This window comes from Sorex araneus, chromosome 2 (assembly GCF_027595985.1).
Source record: "Sorex araneus isolate mSorAra2 chromosome 2, mSorAra2.pri, whole genome shotgun sequence".
In the NCBI taxonomy this organism is placed as follows: Eukaryota; Metazoa; Chordata; class Mammalia; order Eulipotyphla; family Soricidae; genus Sorex; species Sorex araneus.
The window spans coordinates 259,584,512-259,604,977 of record NC_073303.1 but is presented as its reverse complement, the minus strand read 5'-3'; positions in this window follow the sequence as shown (position 1 = coordinate 259,604,977).

The following is a 20,466-nucleotide window of genomic DNA, read 5'->3' as shown; positions in this document are numbered from 1 at the left end:
GTCATGGTTGGAATTTCTGGTGGTCTTCTCACCTGCCAAGTTTTTGCCTCTTCTGAGGGAGTCTACCCCTTGCTGGCATCAGTTAGAATTTTACCCAGCTTTCATTCCTGCAACTCAGTGGCTCTCCAGCATGCTTCTGGGCTGTTTTGGTGGAGTGATGGTGGCTTCCTTTATCCACACCTTAGTTTTGTTCCTTCTGATACAGCCAGTCCGGGCGCAGGTGAGGCAGAAGCGACAGTGGCGGGTCTCTGTGTTGGCTAGCAATTCCCAGGCTCTTCAATATTTTCAAGAATGAAAATACTTGAAATTCTAATTACTCCAGAGCTTTAGGGCTAGCCCTCAGGAAAAAGTTAGAGCGTATATAGCTTCTTCCCTGATCCAACATGGACTTAAATTCCATGGACTTTTGACAAGCACCACACCTCTGACAGGGTAGAAGTCTATGTTTGAAATAAGGAAGGGATAAAGCTATTATTTTTTGGTGAGTTTCTGGCAGTTTGTAATATCTTGGCTGATGGGAAATGTATTTGGGGTCTGAGCACATAAAACTTTGCCTTCTGGAAGCTTGAATGTCATTCTCCAGTCACCAACAAGAGAACCTTGGCCCCGTGCCACTTTGTGGGGCTGGGAATAGCCTCTGAACACTGCAAGGTGTGGCCCCCCAAAGCCAAAATAAACCCAAAAAAACTTAAATAAAATATGTCCATAAAATAAGGCCACATCTCCTGGCCCAGTAGTTCAAAGTCACCTATTTCACGGAAGAGATTGGAATTGTTATTTGCATGGGAGTTATTCGGCTTCCATGCTCAAAGGAAAAATTTTCTTTTTTTCAAAGAACACTTTTATGAGAATTCACCTTGGTCCAATGAAGAAAGTTTCTATTCCACAGTTGACTCTTGGAAATGGACTTGAAGTGAAACAAATAGAAAGAAACCAACTTTACCATAGGCTAATTGTTATAAACTGGAGTTTGATTCCTGCAGGCTATTTCTGGTAACAAACACATTGCCACATTTCTAAATCAAGATCCCAAGCACTTCTATCATTCATTATTTGTATTCATTCATTGAGTCCTCCATTTTTCAACCCACTTATTCCAGTGTAGGGTCTCAAATGGCTGAAATCTGTCCCAGAAACTTAGGGTACAAGGCAAAAACATGACCTTGGACAGGACGGCCTCTTATTGCAGGGCACATCTGTCTCTGTCTCTCTCTGTCTCTCTGTGTCTCTGTCTCTGTGTCTCTGTCTCTCTCCTACCTCCATCCCCAATGTTCATACTGAGACAGTTGAGACAAACCAGTGAACTTCATGAATATCTTCACATCTTTGGAACGTAGAAGGAAACCAGAGTAACTGCAGATAACCCACCAGGCATAAGGAAGCCGCACACAGGCTGGTCTAGGAAGCAGAGTCCGCAGGACCTGCCCTAGTCCTTTCTCCTCAATTCCAGGACCTCTATGCTGTCCTTATCATTTGCATATCACCTTCATTCACTTCTAGGTGAATGCTGCGTAAGTGATGCAAATGTTAAATGTGTAGAGCTATTTTGTTAATGAGAGGGGTTAGATTGAAGGGCATTTGGTCCTCTGCAAACAAGTGTGTGTGTGTGTGTCTGTGTGTGTTTGTGTGTGTGTTGTGGGGGGGCATGTAGGGCTGTTGGGGGGTGAGCATGGAGAGAGGAAGAAAGAAAAAGTGAGGGAGAGAGAGTTTAGAACTCTAATCATCTCTTATTTCTTTCTTTTTTTTTTTTTTTTGCTTTTTGGGTCACACCTGGCGATGCACAGGGGTTACTCCTGGCTCTGCACTCAGGAATTACCCCTGGCCGTGCTCAGGGGACCATATGGGATGCTGGGATTTGAACCCCGGTTGGCCGCATGCAAGGCAAATGCCCTACCCGCTGTGCTCTCTCTCCAGCCCCCATCTCTTATTTCTTAGTCTTATCAGGGACACTTTTGGTTTATATGACTCCTCTGGTTTCTAACCTTTGGGTTTAGAGATGGTCTGTTGAGTCTTGAGAGACAGAAGAACTCCTTTTCAGGTCAAATCTAGGCTCTCTAGTCATTTGTTTTATGGGTTCCTGAAATTCGTTGCCAAGGGATCCCCACCCCCCACCTTTTAGTCTGTCTGCCCCAGTATTTTTGTATTAGTAGTTCGAGTGGATTGGGATCAACTCTGTCTTAAGTTATTTCTAGATTCTTGTCACTCTGTCACTCCTGTGGCCTCCATCCTGTGTGGGATTATCAGGAAAAGCCCCTTGTGTCCAAAAATACCTCTTTATCTCCACCTCATGTCCATCCAACAAATGGACTTTGTAATCCGGTATTTCTTAGTAAATATCATCCGTCACTATCCAACCAACCAAATGTTCATATCTGAAACTTGGATTTTTACCCTTAATTATTCTTGCTCACATACCGTTCCTCCTCTTTAAATGTCATTTCCCTACTTACTGTTTAGCTCTCAGCCAAAAAGTCACAGTTCCCAGGAAGCCTTCACTAATCTCTCAAGACTATTTCTATAATCCTGTTTCCATAATAATTCCATATTCTTTCCTCAAACAAACTTTTTTAGTCCCCATGGCATATAGGACTTTTAATGAGAGGGTTTCATGCATGACCGTTCCAGCACAGCACCTTCCGCTAGAGTATGCACCCCTTCCTCCACCGACCCAGTGTTCTCCATCCTAATGCCCTCAGACCTCCCGTGAGATATGCTTCTGGTGTAGACCAGTTCTCAGTTTCTGTTCCCCATGGGCACTTGCTATTTCCCTTTGACGTTTCTTTAGAGCTGACGTGAGAGCAACTCTCCCGTGTCTGTTCTCCTGACTAACTTCACTCAGCAGCTATGCCATATTCTTTTTCTTTTTAATGTTTTATTAGAGAATCACTGTGAGGTACAGTTACAAACTTATGAACTTTTGTGTTTACATTTCATTCATACAGTGATCGTTTACCCATCCCTCCACCAGTGTCCATTCACCTCCACCAATGATCCCAGTATCCCTCTCACCACCCCCACCCCATCCCCCACCACCCCACCCTGCCTCTGCGGCAGGGCATTCTCTTTTGTTCTCTCTCCTTTTGGGTATTGTAGTTTGCAAGAGAGGTATTGAGTAGCCTTCATGTTCGGTCTATAGTCTACTTTTAGTTTGCATCTTCCAACCTGAATGGGTCCTCCCAACATCCTCTACTTGGTGTTCCCTTCTCTATCTGAGCTGCCTTTTCCCCCAGCCATATTCTTATGACATAACTAGTGATGGTGTTCTGTTCATCTCTCTTGCACAATGAGTGGCGATAGTAATTGTGTCTCATCCACATTTATATGCCATGTACCGGATATGTAATTGGTACCTAATTGCTACTGATCGAATTAATGAGAAAAATGGAAGTGGAAACTTCCCCAAATGACTTACCTATACAGGAAATTTTTACAAGAATACAATTTTTCTATAGACAGTACTAAGGTATAATCTTATTTTGGCAATTTAACATTATGTTGATAATACCTAACATAATGACAAGGATTCATTCTGAGATGTGTGTAAATGCATTAACAAGTAAGAAAACAAATATAGAGGATGTAAAACTCACTCTACTCACATCTGGGTGTGACTTTGAGGGCCACCACTGTCTGTGGGGTTCATGGTTGGTTAAAATGTCACTAAATGATTAATGACAGTACCTTCGCCCATATATTAATCACTTAACCATGTGTGAATATCTGATGATGTGACAAGTTGTGTTTCATCCTTTGGGAATTGCTAGGCAGGGTAGACTGTATATTTGCTCCCCTCTCTCTAGAGAGCTATCCAGTCATGCCCTCTGCCACTTTCTTGCCAGGGCCCATCCCAAGACTAGGTGGGAAATATGTTTCTTCTTCATTCGCTAGAAACTTGTTTGTGTTGGCCTGATAAACTTAGGTGGCATTGACCTAACAATGTGCCACTTCTGAGCAGACACTTTTAGAGGCATAGCAAGTGATCATCAGGCATGTCAAACTTTCACCCTTGACCATAAAGAGAGTGTTCCAGAGAGCCATTGCTGAAACAAGGGATAAATTTTTTTTAAAAAAAAATTTATTAGTGTATCACCGTGAGATAAAGTTACAGACTTACAAACTTTCATGCTTACATTTCAGTCATACAATGATCCAGTGCCCATCCCTCCACCAGTGCCTATTTTCCACCACCAATGGTCCCAGCATCCCTCCCACCACCCCTTCCCTCTCCTCCCCCAGCCCAGCCCACCTCTGTGGCAGATTAAATAGATTCACGAGGAATCTATTTAAAAGTGGAGCATACATTTAACCTGCTGCAGCTGAGCCACTCCAGTTCACAGACAAACTAGATTCCTGTGAACATGCAATAAGATTTCATTTTGTAAGTTATGAAGACTGAGGGGAGGAGTGTGGCCATCCAACAACTGTAATAAAGCATGAGAAAAAACACGGCATGTATGTGGATACTTCTCGGGACACAGGATGCTCTCCACCCCTCTGCCGGTTGCAGCATATTAAACAAAATGCCAGTGCATAGACTTAGCACTTTATTCTAGGCAGACACCAGGAAGTGCAGATTTACATTTTAAGAAATAACCATGGGACTCCCTAAGAAGATGACCTACTGGTACTGGAAATTCCTACCTTCTATTTGCAGATCTGTCTTCTATCCTATGAGTTCTCATGATACAAAAAAACTATGACAGCACTGATGAATTGGAATGCACAGACTTGTAACTGTCCAGTGCATCAGGACCCTGGGATTGGAGGGCAGTTGACATCCCTTGAAAGAGCGAATCTGGTCTCCCCAGCACAATTCTGGCCACTGGTTGGCCCCTCTGTGAGGGGCTTCCTTTCATTCCTATTTTCGTCATACGTGAAATCTGCTATAGTGTATCTCATTTTGTGCTAATAATGGACATAAAGGTGCTCAAAGTGTAACAGAAAGTAACTCCTAAACTTTCCTTCTCTAATGCTGCACTCTTCTAGTCTGTTGTCAGTGGAAGTGGTCAAGGATCATGGCTAAGGGATAGGTCTATGGGATAGCCTTCTTTGAATCATCATCATTATCATCATCCCGTTGATCGTCGATATTCTCGAGCGGTCTCAGTAATATCTCCATTCGTCCTAGCCCTGAGATTTTAGCAGCCTCTCTTTACTCATCCTTCCCAATGGTGGTGCATTGGAGGCTCTTTCAGAGTCAGGAGAATGAGAACCATCATTGTTACTGGTTTTGGCATATGAATACGCCACGGGGAGCTAGCCAGGCTCTCCCATGTGGGCAGGAAACTCTTGGTAGCTTGCCAGGTTCTCTGAGGAGAACTAGGCTATAATATATATTATATATGTAATATATATAAGATATATAGCCTTCTTTGAATAAAGTTTTAAATATAAGGGGAGTATAAAAGTAGCTTAATCTCTCAGCCTCAATTTCTTCAGTTGTAAAATGGGAGTAATCATAGTATTTGTCGCATAGAATTATTAGGAGTTGGTGAAATTATGGTGTGGGGCATAATGCTTAGCTGACAATAGTGGTCAGTGCATGATGGATTTTTATAGGGAAAATTCCATTTGTGCACCTTTTTCTAAAAAAAAGAAAAACAGCTGTTCATTATAGAAAGACAGTCTGTGTCATGGCATTTGCTTTGACCTTTTCACCACCTAGAAAAGGGAAAGCCACCTCAGGAATCAAATCATGATTAATTCATATGCTATACGTCTGAGCAGCCAGGCTTTGACACGCTGGTTCTCGGAGAATGAGTCGGTGAGTCACACGGAAAAGGCTGACCCTCCTCGGTACAAATACTTTCCGGATCTCCGTTTGGCTGAGATCAAGCAGAACATCCTCCCTGGTGCCGAGCTGTGGGCAGGCATCCAGGCACCCATGGGATCTACTTGGATCTCTCCGTTAGCCCATGATTGAGGCATAGCCCATGATTGAGGCATAGCCCTATGGGGTCACCGAGGTCAAACGTTTCACCCTACAATTTGCCAGGAGGATAAGAATTTCCCAGCAGCAAATGTGATGCCTGAAGGGCAGGTCACCTCTTTCTCAGGTCCCCTCCTTACCGGAGTCTGCAAAGAGCGGTAGTGGGTGGACAGTGTGGAGAGTCTTCCAAATGTGGGTGCTGAAAAGTTCCCCCGGAGGCTGCAAATTGGTGATGGTTCTGACTTGCAGGGAAGGGCTTGTCACAAGATATGTTTAACTGTTTACCTTGAAAAGTTCTGCATGGATGCAAGTGTGTGTTTCATACATGCAGGATGGAACCTCTTTCTTAGAATGAGCAAACAACTATGAATTAAGTGGGTGAGTGATTTTAAATATGTGTCCATTTTCTCCTCTGAAGAAATAGAATATTTTTCTCACTACCCAGGCCAATTCTTATTAATATTGACTCATTTAATTTGATACGCCTCTGATCACCAAATTTTTTTCTCAATATGCCATTATTTTTCTTATACAGTTCAATACTGGATTTTTTGCTGTACCTTTATTGATACTGGAGAACCTGGGTGATTCACTCACTGTTCTACCATCCTCATACAGTGACATTTTATTAAAACATTTTTTTTATCATGACCGATAAGATTGCATGTAGGTGGACTATTTTGTCGAACAACTGAACTTATTGATGATTCTGGTGATGTGGTTCACATTCACTCATGCAAATGTGTTGGATGTGGACACCCAGAGTTTGATTTGGTGTGTGATACTGAATCCATCCTCAGGGTCTGAGAAAATCTGGGATTTATATTAAAATGTCTCCATAAAGGCAGAATATTTTAAACTACTAACATCACAAAGCTAAGGATCAGGATAAAAATGAAAATAAGCTGATGAGATGCAATATTTTTTCTCAATACTTGGGACCACCACAGCTCTATCTGCCTGTGCTCTGGGTTTGCAGTGCCAGAGATTGAACTCAGCCCCTCAGACATGTCAGGCACGTTCTCTGCCACTTTGAAGAATATCCCTGCTCTCCCCACCCACTTTTATTTTTAAAATATAACGTGGCCGGGCCACAGTGCAAGGGTAACATGCCTGCCTTGGACATGGACAATCCCGATTTGGTCCCCAGCACCACATTTGGTCCCCTGGACACTGCCAGGAGTGATTCCTGAGCACAGAGCCAGGAATAAACCCTGAGCATTGTTGGGTGTGTACCAGAAACTAAAGGTGGCAAATAATTGATACAATACATAGCATTTTCAGAGAATTTTCCCCATCTATAGTGCCCAAAGACAACTGACCTCAAAGGTTATGCCTTCCTGTCACTTGGAAAGGTCAAGATGGAGATGATAAGACCTAATTTAGGGGTTGGAGTGGTAGTACAGCAAATAAGGCACTTGCCTCATATGCGGCTGACCTGGGTTCAATCCCTGGCATCTCATATAGACCCCCAAGGTCACCAGGAGTTATCCCTGAGTGCAGAGCCAGGAGTAACCCCCAAGCACCAACAGATGTGGCCCCCCAAAACAAACCAAGCCAAAAAAGACAATTTGTAGAAAGAAAATGAAGAGTACCTAGTATTTACTAAATGCTAAGACATTGACATTCTGAGTTCCTAAGAGCTCAGTTTTGACCCTTTTAAACCCAAATTTCAAAAATGCAAAAAAAAAATAAGTTTATTAGATATTTTCACTTGGCTCTGAGAAACTAATGAAGATGGAAGCTGTGTGGGAACGGTGGCTCAAGAGACGAGCGAGATTGTGAATAGGGATGAGGCATAATCCTTTCCGAGGGAGGCAAGATGCCGAGCCATCTAGGAGCTGAACTAGGGAACGGATTCCCTTGATCCCGATTCAGTGTTTACCAGGAGCCGGGAAATGAGGCATCAAGACCACATGGCGCCTGCACATAGCCAAGCTTGGCTCCCTGAGCAGCAGCGGGAGCCTTCGGTACCACCAGGGCGGGGCTCTAGAGCACGGGACAATCCCACAAATGTGGAGTGCTCAGCTACCATGAATGTCTTGCTCCATTACCGATATTTCAGTTACTTTTTTTTTTCCTGTTTCATTTCCTGGGAAAGATGTTTGTTTGCCATGGAAAAAAATGACACCATGTGGCAGTATCCTAAAATGGAGGGCCGGCTCCGGTGCTCCTGATGCACAGCTGATGAGGCTGTGGGGAAGCCTCATTGTCCTCCGTGGGGAACCGCTCACGCTGAAGACCACTCTCCCAAACTCACAGCAATGCCCGCCAAAGAGAAAAGGAGCTGCTGCTTCCCTTTGTCCCTCAGCTCGTATTTACCACACATTTTTCTTTCTCCCTTTCCCATCTTCTCTTTCTTTCTCTCCATTTTCATCTTTCTCTCCATTTTCTTCTCTTTTTCACATCCCAACCCTTTCCACCTTCTCTTGTCCCTCCCCTTTCTTCCCTGTTTTCCTCATCTTTGTCTAAAATCATATGTCCTGTTGGTTTGACTGGTACTCCGTGATCTTGAGCTTGAGGTGATCAATGATATCATTATCCTCGTATTTGCTCACAGTGCACTAAGACATTGAGAGCTCCTTTGAATTAATAATGCTTCTGTTGCTATGTAACAGCTATGAGGAGGAGGATGATGATGATGATGATGATGATGGTCCTTGTGCAGTGCTAAGTTTCACTGAGTACTATTGTCAATGCCTGATGTGTATTAATTCATGGGAGCCTAATAGAAATACTTTGTTATTTTCCCATGTTTCACAGATGAGGAAACTAGGGCATTCAGTTTACAAGTGGGAGATTTTTTTTTCTTTTTGGGTCACACCTGGCAATGTGTGACAGGGGTTACTCCTGGCTCTGGCTCTGTGCTCAAGAATTACTCCTGGTGATGCTCAGGGGACCATGTGGGATGCTGGGAATTGAACCTGGGTCGGCCACGTGCAAGGCAAACACCCTACCCACTGTGCTATGGCTCAAGCCTGAGATTTGCTTTTTAACCAGTCAGATTCAGGGTATGTAGTTCTAAGCATTTGTCTAGTCATCTCTCCTGTAAATGTTCATATTTAATTCCTCTTCTGAGCATTTAGATGTTTGGGGAAATATTATTCTTCTCATCTTAGAGAAAAAGAAATGGAGGCCAGAACTAGCCAGAAAGCCCCCAAAATGGTAGATTTGCACAAATTCTTTGTGTGTGTCCTGGAGCCATCAGATCCTCCCTTACACATTTATTTCAGGTCAAGTGTATTAGTAGGGATTCTCTTGGCTGAAAATAATAAAAAGCCTAACAAGCAATAGTTCGAACTATAGGTAGATTTACTTCTTATTGGAAAAAGGCTGAAATCGCAGGAATGATTTGTCAAGATTGTCAGAACCCAGGCCTTCTCATCGAACCAGCCTCAGTCACCATCATAAATCCTCATGTTGAGGGAGGGGAGGCATGTAAAATCCTCATTCTGAGTGGTGGTGGGGGGGTCGTACAAGGTGGGCACATTAACTACAAATATCTCATCATATCTCCTGATCACATATGAGAACAAAACAAGGCCACCAAGATGTTAAGACATTTCTCGGCACACTTGCTATTTTATTTCATTGACAAGTTCTTGATCACTGAGGACCAAGGCAGAGACTAGAAATGTGAGCTTCTGACATAAAGGAGGCTGAGTTTGTCATGTTTGAGTTAGAGGAAGCAACCCTTATTCATCTTGCAAGATTTTGAACTTGGCAACGCAAGCAAAATCGGGATTCTGGGAGCACCATATTGTGTGTATGCTAATTTGCTCTAAAATATTTCCAGGGCTGGAGAGATGGCTCAGAAGACGACGGTACACGCTTTGCATGCTGGGAACTCTGGGTTCAATCCCTGGCACTATGTGGGTTCCCTGAGCACTGCTAGGAGTGATCCCTGAGCACTGAGAACAGCCAGATGTGACCCAAAATCCCAAAAAAAAAAATACCTCCATGTAAGTGGTGTGATGTGTATGCGTGCGAGATCATACTAATCAATATACTCAGCATGACTGGTTCATTAGCCTATGAAGAGGCCTTGTCTCAATCAATATCTTTTGAGTTAGCATAACAAATGTTAAAAATAACGTTTCTTCTTGGTGACATGAGTTGTGTTTAAGATGCTGTAGGGTGGGGCTGGGGCAATAGCACAGCGGGTAGGGCGTTTGCCTTGCACGCGGCCGACCCGGGTTCGAATCCCAGCATCCCTTAGGGTCCCCTGAGCACGGCCAGGGGTAATTCCTGAGTGCAGAGCCAGGAGTAACCCCTGTGCATCGCCAGGCGTGACCCAAAAAGCAAAAAAAAAAAGAAAAAAAGATGCCGTAGGGTGGGGTAGCAGGACTTGGTAGACCACGTCTGAACTCCAAGTTTCTCGAGTGCTCAGCAGCCAAGGCTGGAGGCTGAGGAGCCCAGAGCCCTGTGTCCTGTCATCGAGTCCCTCCAGCTGGCAGGTGATGAGGCCTCTGCTCAGACTGGGCAGGAGTCTCGCTGAGTCTCAGCCAGGGAACCTGTGGGCGAAGAGGGGAGGCGTCTTTCCTAGAACACCGAGAGGTCAGATGCTCATGAACTTCCACGTGGGTTGGTGGGTGAGTTTCTTGCTTCAAAATACAGCCTCCAAGGAAGGCTACAGGCATAGGGCTATAATCACCTCCTCCTGTCTCAAACTACCAGGGGCTATGAACCTACCCCCAAAAAAGAATCTGATATTTGCCAAGCAATCAAATTAGTTTTTCCAAGGAGGGGTCGGGGGAGGCTGTTGGGGAGACTCTCGGGCCCCTCCCGGCACAGAACAAGATATTCATCATTTCCGTAGAAGCCGCATAGTACAAGAGATGTGAAATTCCAGTGAGGTGATGGAGCAAAGTACAATATCACGCATGTTGACTAATTCCAGCGACTGATGAAGAGTAGAATTTTAATAAGAGCTTGTCATGAGTCTGTTTGGTCGACCGCTGTTGGGTGAGTCCCGTCTCCCAGAGGGAGAGGCAGGTATGGTCAGCCCCTCGCTGGAGTGTACAGAGAAAGCGTCCTGATAGGCATCTCTAGAGACCGATGGGCCCGACAGACCAGTGTTTGTTATTCACTCGAGGAATCTGCGGAGCTTCTGCCGCCGAGGGCAAGGCGGGCGGAAGTGGAGTTGGGCTTTGATGCGGGAGACTCTCCCTTCCCTTCTGCTGGCAAGTGCGGCGCGCACCGGAGGTAGTAGCCAGCTAGCACGGGCGGTGGGAAAGGAATCCTGCCCCAAAGGCAAGCTTCTGCCAGAGAGAGCTCAGACGGCGAGCCTTCACACAGTAAACCGCGGCTGAGAAGGGAGGTGGAAGCTTCCTACAGAGGAAAAGATGCTGCCAGTGTCACAGTGGTACCTAACACAGACACCCCGCTGGCCAGCCAGTGAGGAGCCCAGGTGAACTCGGAGCCCTTCTGAGTCATTTTTTTTTTCTTTTTGGGTCACACCCGATGATGCTCAGGGATTACTCCTTGCTTTGCACTCAGGAATTACCCCTGGCGGTGCTCAAGGGGATCATATGGGATGCTAGGAATCGAACCCAGGTCGGCCATGTGCAAGGCAAACGCCCTACCCACTGTGTTATTGCTCCAGCCCCTCCAAGAGTCATTTTACAGTCATGCCGAGGGAAAAAAGCAATCCTTTCCTGCATCTTTCCTTCCTTTTTGTCCACTGAAACCACCGGTTCCCGTACTTCACTGGTGGGGATGGAAGGCTCAGGGAGCCAGCTATGAGAAGAAGATTCCAGGCGGGCTTGGACATCTAATCCACTTAGGAGGCAGAAGAGAGGCCTGCGGCTGGCCTGGCCCCGTGGAAAAGAGAATGGGAAACACGATGGGTTTCACGCATTACCTGTTGTTGCTGTTACAGTAACATGCATTGTCACTACCAAAATGAGGCCAGCTGGCTGCTTGAGACAGCGGTAGGTAGGACTCTCGGTGACCCAAGAGTGATCACGACCTACACAGAGTTGTTTTGAATTTCCGCCCGCAGAGGGAACCCCAGTATATTATCACCATAGATGAAGGGGCCAAATATTAACTATACATTTCACCAAGACCCTTTAGGCGGGACTCGTTTTACAGGTAAGGCCACTTCCTAGTCTTCAATGGGATACAAGGTCATGAAGCTAAGTTGCAAACAGCAGCAGGCTTAGAAGTTAGCTGAATATTATTATTATTATTATTATTATTATTATTATTATCATCATCATTATTATTATTATTGGGCTGGAGCGATAGCACAGCGGTTGGGCTTTCGCCTTTCACACGGCTGACCCGAGTTCGATTCCTCTGCCCCTCTCGGAGAGCCTGGCAAGCTACCCGTGCGTATTGGATATGCCAAAAACAGTAACAATAAGTCTCTCAATGAGAGACGTTATTGGTGCCCGCTCGAACAAATCGATGAGCAACAGGATTATTAATATTATTATTTGCTTTTGGGGTCACACCTAGCGATGCACAGGGGTTACTCCTGGCTCTGCACTCAGGAATTACCCCTGGCAGTGCTCAGGGGACTGTATGGGATGCTGGAAATCGAACTCAGGTCAGCCACGTGCAAGGCAAATGCCCTACCCACTGTGCTATCGCTCCAGCCCCACCCTTTGGGCTTAGAACTTAGTCTGTGTAAGTGTCATGCTTCCATGCGACCTTGTCTTGACTACTCCATTCCAGCTCCGTTCTGAGAGAGCAAGCAGCCCGCCGTGGAAAGGGCTCAGGCATCCTGCCTCTAGCAGGCACTCAGCACAGTGCGTGTTGAATGGAATCCGGCCAGGGCAGAGTGGGGCTCAGCTGCCACTTCCTCTGTGAGAGGGAACTTTCGGGAATGAGCTGGTCATGCTCACTGGGATTCGGGACAGCCACGCAAGAATCCTTTGATTTGGGTCAGCAGCTAGTCTCGACTGAGTCAACTGCACTGAGCATTCCTCCTTTCCTCCCTTCCTTTCTCCTGTTCACTCCTCCGTCTGACTCTTTTTCACTTTTTTACCCAGTGCGCTAGTGTGGCTAAAGGGAAGGGCTATTAGGAAAGGGCCCCTGGGATTGACTTCCAGGGCCAGTAGCCTGGATGGTGCCTGTCGGGACTCTGCAGGCGCTGGGGGCTGTCTGTCCTGCCCCAGAAACCCCCTCCTGTCCACGGTCAGACTCTGCAGGCCTTCCCTGCCTGCAGCAAGGGCGGCTGACTGATTCAGGAAGGTTTGTCCGCTTGCAGACTTTCCAAGGAGGGATCCAAGATTTCCTTTCTAATAGGAGACCCAGGAACTCCGAAGAATAGCTCCTGCGGAGTGGGGAGGAGGCACCAGGAATCCAGGCGGGGCACCCAGAGTCGGGGCCCCTCAGCTGTCTGAGACCCCACATCGCGGGGCTGAGGGTGGGAGAGCCAGAGCAAGAAGGTTTGTCCCCTCTCTTGCTTAGAAGAGAGCACGGGGGCGAACCAGGATTTGCTTTCATCTCTTGAGTCAACATTGAAACCGCCTTGTCTGCCAGACCATATGGTTTGCAGAGAAGCAACCACAGCGCGGGTTTGGCAGACGGCGGGAGCCGTGCTGAAAATGGCAGAGTCTAGCACGTGAGGCCGGGGGGCTGCGGGACGGAGCCTGGGGAAGAAGTTGGTCGGGAGCAGGAGCAATCCCGGAGAGAGGGGCAGAGACTGCACAGGTGGGCAGCTGTGGGCCGGCCTTGCTACCTTTGGAGCGTGTTCACGTGTCGGATCATGGTTTCTAGCTTCGGGAGTGAAGCCGAGAAGTCTTTCTTGGAAGGACGGGGGCACAGCAGGAATCCTGGGGGATATAGCAGAGACTGATGCAAGACCCTTGAAGCTTAGATGCAATGTGACAGAGACCAGAGGAACGGTGACATGCAACTTGGCTGATGTGTCAACCACCAGCAGGACGGGCCTTCTAGGGGACAGCGTGGTAAGAGGAACCCAGAGTATGGACAGAGTTAAGTTTAGCCAACCAAAGTGGGATTTTTTTTTTTTCACATTCCAATGCTGAGTCAGGGCTGAATACCTGCTGCAAGAGACGGTTCTTTTCCTTCCCCCGAAGGTAAAATCAGCTTGGGCCAAATTTGCATATTTGAGCTATTTACGGAGAGTTATGTTTATTGAAGTGTAACATATATCCAGATCAAAAGTGTACTGCGGGGCTGGAGAAATAGTGCAGTGGATAAGGCACTTGCCTTGCACACGGCAACCCAGTTTCGTTTTCCAGGATCTTGTATGGTCCCTGGAATACTGCCAGGAGTGATTCCTGAGTGCAGAGCCAGGAGGAACCCTTGAGTACTGCCAGGTGTGCACCCCTCACCGCCAAAAAAAAATATACTTTTCACCTGGTAGTTGCCAAGTATACTCACCCATATAACCAGCACCCACAAGAAACCAGACACACTGATATCACAGAGGCCATCAGAGATCTACCCAAACATACCACTTTCTGATAAATAACCATCTTTTGGTTTTTATTAGACTGTTTTTCAAGTCTTTTATTTTTTTATTTTTTTAAGTTTTGGCGCCACACCCAAAACTTTGGGCACAGGTGTTACTTCTAACTCATTGATCACGGGGTCACTCCTGGCAGTGCTCAGGAGACATTTGCAGTATCAAAGACTGAACTAGGGTAGCACACACAAGATAAGAAGCACATTACACCCCCTACTTTCTCTCCAGCCCCCAAATCCGTTTTTTCCTATGGCTATATGGCATCTCATGATATTAACATGCCAATATTGATGTATCTATTCTAGGCAGGCTTTGGGCCTTTTCTAGTTTTCAGCTATTGCATCTAGCTGAAAATGTGCAGCTGTGGACATCCTTGCCCGTGTCTTTTCTTGAGCAGAAGTGGGCGTTTTATTGGGGGATAGTCCAGGGAGGGGATGGCCAGCTCACAGAAGGTAGCATGTTTTGGTTCAGCGTTAGCAGATCCCGCCAAACGTTTCCCAGACTGCCCACATCCTTCCCAACACACAGTGTTAATTCTCGTCTTTCTAGTTTGTGCTGTGATTTCATTTAGCTACTTTCTAGGGCGAGTCAAGTCGTGGGCCTCTAATCCATGGTTCTGCTTGGTCTTTTTTCCTGATCACTTCCTGCTGTAGGTCTCTCCAAACTCTATTTATTTCAGTTCCTCTGCCTTGGAACTGAAATAAATAAGAACTTTCTTTTGCCGTTGTGGAGCACTGGAACTGAGAGGCGTCTTTCAATATTATCCCTTTGTTATATGGGTGAGAAAACTAATGAGGGAGCGATGGGGAATGAGTTTTCTAGCATTTCCAGCCCGCTCAAGCCTGAGACAGGACAAGTACTCTCGCCTTCCGGTCACAGATCCACTGCTCTGTCGGCCTGCTGGTGCCGTGTCTTTTTCATGGCTTCCAAATTTCACCACCAAACGTGGCATTCATAATACTCTTTGGGGAGAGTGATAACTACCTCTCAGCTGGTGTCTGCACGGCTAACCCACCCCCAAAGCTGTGAGCACCACCAGGGTGAGAGTTTCTGGACAGAGTGGGCGAGCTGCTATTCCCCAGCCTTGTTGTCAGCTGAGGATTGAGGTGATATTACATTTAAAAGCTTCTGGAAGCCTCCCTAATCCTCATTTCTCATCAGCCTTGGCATCTGCCCTCAAACTCTGTGTCCTAGTTCCCAGACACAACCATGACATCAGTTCAGGGTGGAGTGTGGTGACTGTGCTGTTCCCCCACCCCAGCCATGTTCTTTTTTTATGTCAATAAGCTGGTTCCTTCCTTCCTTCCTTCCTTCCTTCCTTCCTTCCTTCCTTCCTTCCTTCCTTCCTTCCTTCCTTCCTTCCTTCCTTCCTTCCTTCCTTCATTCCTTCCTTCCCCCTCCCTCCCTCCCTCCCTCCTTCCCTCCTTTCTTCCTTTCTTCCTTCCCTCTTTCCTTCCTTCCTTCCTTCCTTCCTCCCTTCCTCCCTTCCCTCCTTCCTTCCCTCCCTCCCTCCTTCCATCCCTCCCTCCCTCCTTTCCTTTCTTCCTCCCTCCCTCCTTCCCTCCTTTCTTCCTTTCTTCCTTCCCTCTTTCCTTCCTTCCTTTCTCCCTTCCTCCCTTCCCTGCTTCCTTCCCTCCCTCCCTCCTTCCTTCCCTCCCTCCCTCCTTTCCTTTCTTCCTCCCTCCCTCCCTCCCTCCCTCCCTCCCTCCCTCCCTCCCTCCCTTCCTTCCTTCCTTCCTTCCTTCCTTCCTTCCTTCCTTCCTTCCTTCCTTCCTCCCTCCCTCCCTCCCTCCCTCCCTCCCTTCCTTCCTTCCTTCCTTCCTTCCTTCCTTCCTCCCTCCCTCCCTCCCTCCCTTCCTTCCTTCCTTCCTTCCTTCCTTCCTTCCTTCCTTCCTTCCTCCCTCCCTCCCTCCCTTCCTTCCTTCCTTCCTTTCTTCCTTCCCTCCCTCCCTCCCTCCCTCCCTTCCTCCTTGCTTCCTTCCTTCCTCCCTCCCTTCCTCCCTTCCTTCCCCCCTCCCTCCCTTTGTTCCTCCCTTCCTTCCTCCTTCCCTCCCTCCCTCCCTTCCTCCCTTCCTTCCCCCCTCCCTCCCTCCCTTCCTTCCTTCCTTCTTTCCTTTCTTCCCTCCCTCCTCCCTCCCTCCCTCCCTCCCTTCCTTCCTTCCTTCCTTCCTTCCTTCCTCCCTCCCTCCCTCCCTCCCTTCCTTCCTTCCTTCCTTCCTTCCTTCCTTCCTCCCTCCCTCCCTCCCTTCCTTCCTTCCTTCCTCCCTTCCTCCCTCCCTCCCTTCCTTCCTTCCTTCCTTCCTTCCTTCCTTCCTTCCTTCCTCCCTCCCTCCCTCCCTTCCTTCCTTCCTTCCTCCCTTCCTCCCTCCCTCCCTTCCTTCCTTCCTTCCTTCCTTCCTTCCTTCCTTCCTTCCTTCCTTTCTTCCTTCCCTCCCTCCCTCCCTCCCTCCCTTCCTCCTTGCTTCCTTCCTTCCTCCCTCCCTTCCTCCCTTCCTTCCCCCCTCCCTCCCTTTGTTCCTCCCTTCCTTCCTCCTTCCCTCCCTCCCTCCCTTCCTCCCTTCCTTCCCCCCTCCCTCCCTCCCTTCCTTCCTTCCTTCTTTCCTTTCTTCCCTCCCTCCTCCCTCCCTCCCTCCCTTCCTTCCTTCCTTCCTTTCTTCCCTCCCTCCCTCCCTCCCTCCCTCCCTCCCTCCCTCCCTCCCTCCCTCCCTCCCTTCCTTCCTTCCTTCCTTCCTTCCTTCCTTCCTTCCTTCCTTCCTTCCTTCCTTCCTTCCTTCTCTTTCTCTCTCTCTCTTTCACTCTCTTTCCTGCTTTCTTTCCTGCCTGCTTGCTTGCTTGCCTCCTGGGCTCACACCCACCTGTGCTCGGGGTAACTACTTGCTGGGAGTTATTCCCAGCAGTGGTACCCGGAAAATCCTGCAGTGGTGCTCAGAAAATCTTGCAGTGGTGCAGTCAGGGCTCTTGCATGCAAATCATTTGCTGCAGCCGATTGAGCTCCCTTCCCCAGCCCCCAGTCTCTTCTTACACCAACATTTATTGAGCGCTTGTTATGCTTCAGCCAGAGGCATCTTATTGCTTACTGCTCCCACTAGCCCTCAGCGGCTGGTACCTCTTACCCCTGTTTTACAGCTGAAGCAGGGGTTTTCCGTGAAGTTCCTCTTTCCAAAGACTACGGTGAGGTGGTTGAGCCAGGACTGCAGCATAAGAATTCCAGGTTCTCCATTCATCTACAGCTTTAGAGCCTCCATCACGATAAATCATTATCATAGGGTCGAGTTAGGAGAAAATGCTGGCTCAGGGCATACCTTTCCTTAAGAAAACCATATAAAGGAAAATCTGAAACTATAAAGCAGATGTGTTTCCTTGCAGAAGGAACACAGTGTTGTTTAAATCCAGCGCTCCACCGGGAGCACTTAAAGTGTTTGTTTTCACAGAATTTACTACTTGACTCGGGGGCTTGGCAGAGTCAGAGAAACTCAGTGTTAGGGAACTTCTAGCCTCCAGTGATCATTGGGAAAAATTAAGATTAAAGCATCTTTTTTTCGGAGGGCAGGGGGACCGTGCAATCACAGGCAAGCAGGTTTGGGAGCCGTCTCACAGGCAGGGATACCTATGCATGTTAAACGTAGTGGCTAAAGAGAATTAACTCACATAAGACAAACTCAAGAGGATTCCCCATCTACCACGCTTCTACTAAGAGTGAAAAGGAAACTGGTAGTTAAGGTGGAAGGTTGAAAAAGGCATAGTCATATGTACATTTTATCCATATGGTGCGATAGAGAGATGGTCACACCAACTTACGTTGTTAAGAAGGTTGTTTACCAAAGGTAGGGATGATTAGTCAGGGGCTGGGGGAGAAGGCAGTTGGGATAGAGAAGGGACCATTATGACAAAGATAGTTGGAAATGGTCACTCTGGATAGAAACTGCGTGTTGAAAGTAGGTAAAGAAACAAACATGACGACCTCTCAGTATCTGTGTTACAGAGCATAGTGCGTGGACAGAGAGGGAGAGACAGAGGGGGAGAGAGACAGAGGGAGGGAGAGGCGGAGAGAGAGAGGAGAGAAAGAGAGAGAGAGAGAGAGAGAGAGAGAGAGAGAGAGAGAGAGAGAGCCTACCATCGAGCCATAAAGTTAGACTGGAGACTGGGGTGGGGGAGGGAAACTGGGGTCATTGGTGGTGGGAAACGGACACTGTGGAGGGACTGGTGTTGGAACATTGTATGACTGAAACCTGATTATGCACAACTTTGTAACTGGTATCTCATGGTGACTCAATTAAAAAAATAAAAATTATTTTTTTAAAATAGAAAGTCATGGGGCTGGAGCAATAGCACAGCAGGTAGGGCATTTGCCTTGCATGCGGCGGACCTGGGTTTGATTCCCAGCATCCCATATGGTCCCCTGAGCACCGCCAGGAGAGATTCCTGAGTGCATGAGCCAGGAGTAACCCCTGTGCATCGCCAGGTGTGACTCAAAAAAAAAAAAAAAAGTCATTTACAAAACAGATGCAAAACCCTATAAAAATGTATGCAGACTCTTGGCTGAGGGTAGAGGTCAGTGCTGTAAATTTTTATTATTTTTGACACTTGAATCATGTTCTTCCTGGTATCTCTTGTGACACCGTCCCCACAGTTCTGCTACAGCCTTTCATTGTCTTCCACTGCATTTAGAATAAAGTCCCAGGCCCTGTGTGACAACTGGCTGCCTGACCTGGCTCCCAACCGGCTTCTTCGCTCCTCCGTTTCCTGCTAGTCCACCAGTCTTGCTTGTCTTGTTCTGTTGCTTCTGCATGCCGCTCTCATGCCTGACTCAAGGGCTGACCCGTCAGATTTCAAGCTCTCGTTGAGAAAAGAACTGTAAGTTCCCAGTATCCTCAGCTTGTAGGCTGGTGTAGGGTATTGCTACACATTTGACATGAATTTGCCCCATGAACGAACTGCTGATAGAATCAGATACCTCGTTCTCCACGCAGAGAGCATTTAGACTCCTAATACCTGTGGAAAGTACAAATTTTTGAAACAGAGCAAAATTAGTTCTTTTAAAAATCAGCCTAAGTCTTCTCTCATGATAGAGAATGCTATGTTACACATGTGTGAACATATGTGAACATATGTAACATCTGTGTGAACATATGTGACACATCACACACAAAGATCTGAAATTCATGCAGTAACTTGATTTCTGGAATGGCAGCGTGAGGAGTTTTGTGAAACCACACCAGATAAGCTGGTGAAAATTACTTTAAAACAACTATTTGAAATCTTTGGAAATACTCCTGAGAGTATATAGCATAGGGAGAAATATCTATTCAAGAAAATCTATGAAAATTAAGTAAGAAAAGTGATAGTCTGTGGTATTTGAAGTAAGAGTACTTCCTTTATCCTCATGCCAAGTTCAATGAGATTTGCTGCAGATTGGTTCAGCCAAGAATATATAACTCCTACTCCCAGCTCCAGTTGGAAAACTTTCTTCCCAGAAGAATCCGAGCTTCAACACTTCTTACCCTGACTTTAGTGAGCTGTTGCTTAGTTGACCAAGGAAGAATCTTAGAAAGACTCAGATTACTGGAATCAAGTATAGGGAACAAGACATTGTGACTGACCTTGTCCTGAATAATGCAAGACTAAACTCTGGTGTAAGCACCGTGTAAATCATGAATTAAAAATATGGTTTTCCCCTTCCATTCTGTAACTGCAGGCCTTCTTCTAGCTACTTCCTATTTGCCTCTCAGGTTTAAGCTTCCAATTCTATTTTATCCTTCCCCCGTTGCTATTCTTGTCTCAAGTCTGATTTTGATATCCTCTCTTCTGATTTCACCTTATTCTAGGCAGTGTTTTCCCACCGGGGGCTATTTTGCCCCTTTCTCAGGAGACATTTGGCCAATGTTTGGAAAAGGTTTGGTTGTCACACCTGGTATGAGGACAGTTTACTTTTGGTATTTAATGAGTGGAGTCAGTCTGAACATCCTCCAGTTCACAGGACAACCCGCATGACAGAGAATTGGCCTGAAATGTCAGGAGCACTGAGGTTGGAACAACCTACACTGATGTGCTTTCAGTTTCAGCACTTATCCAGCTCCCTGAGTGTTTACTG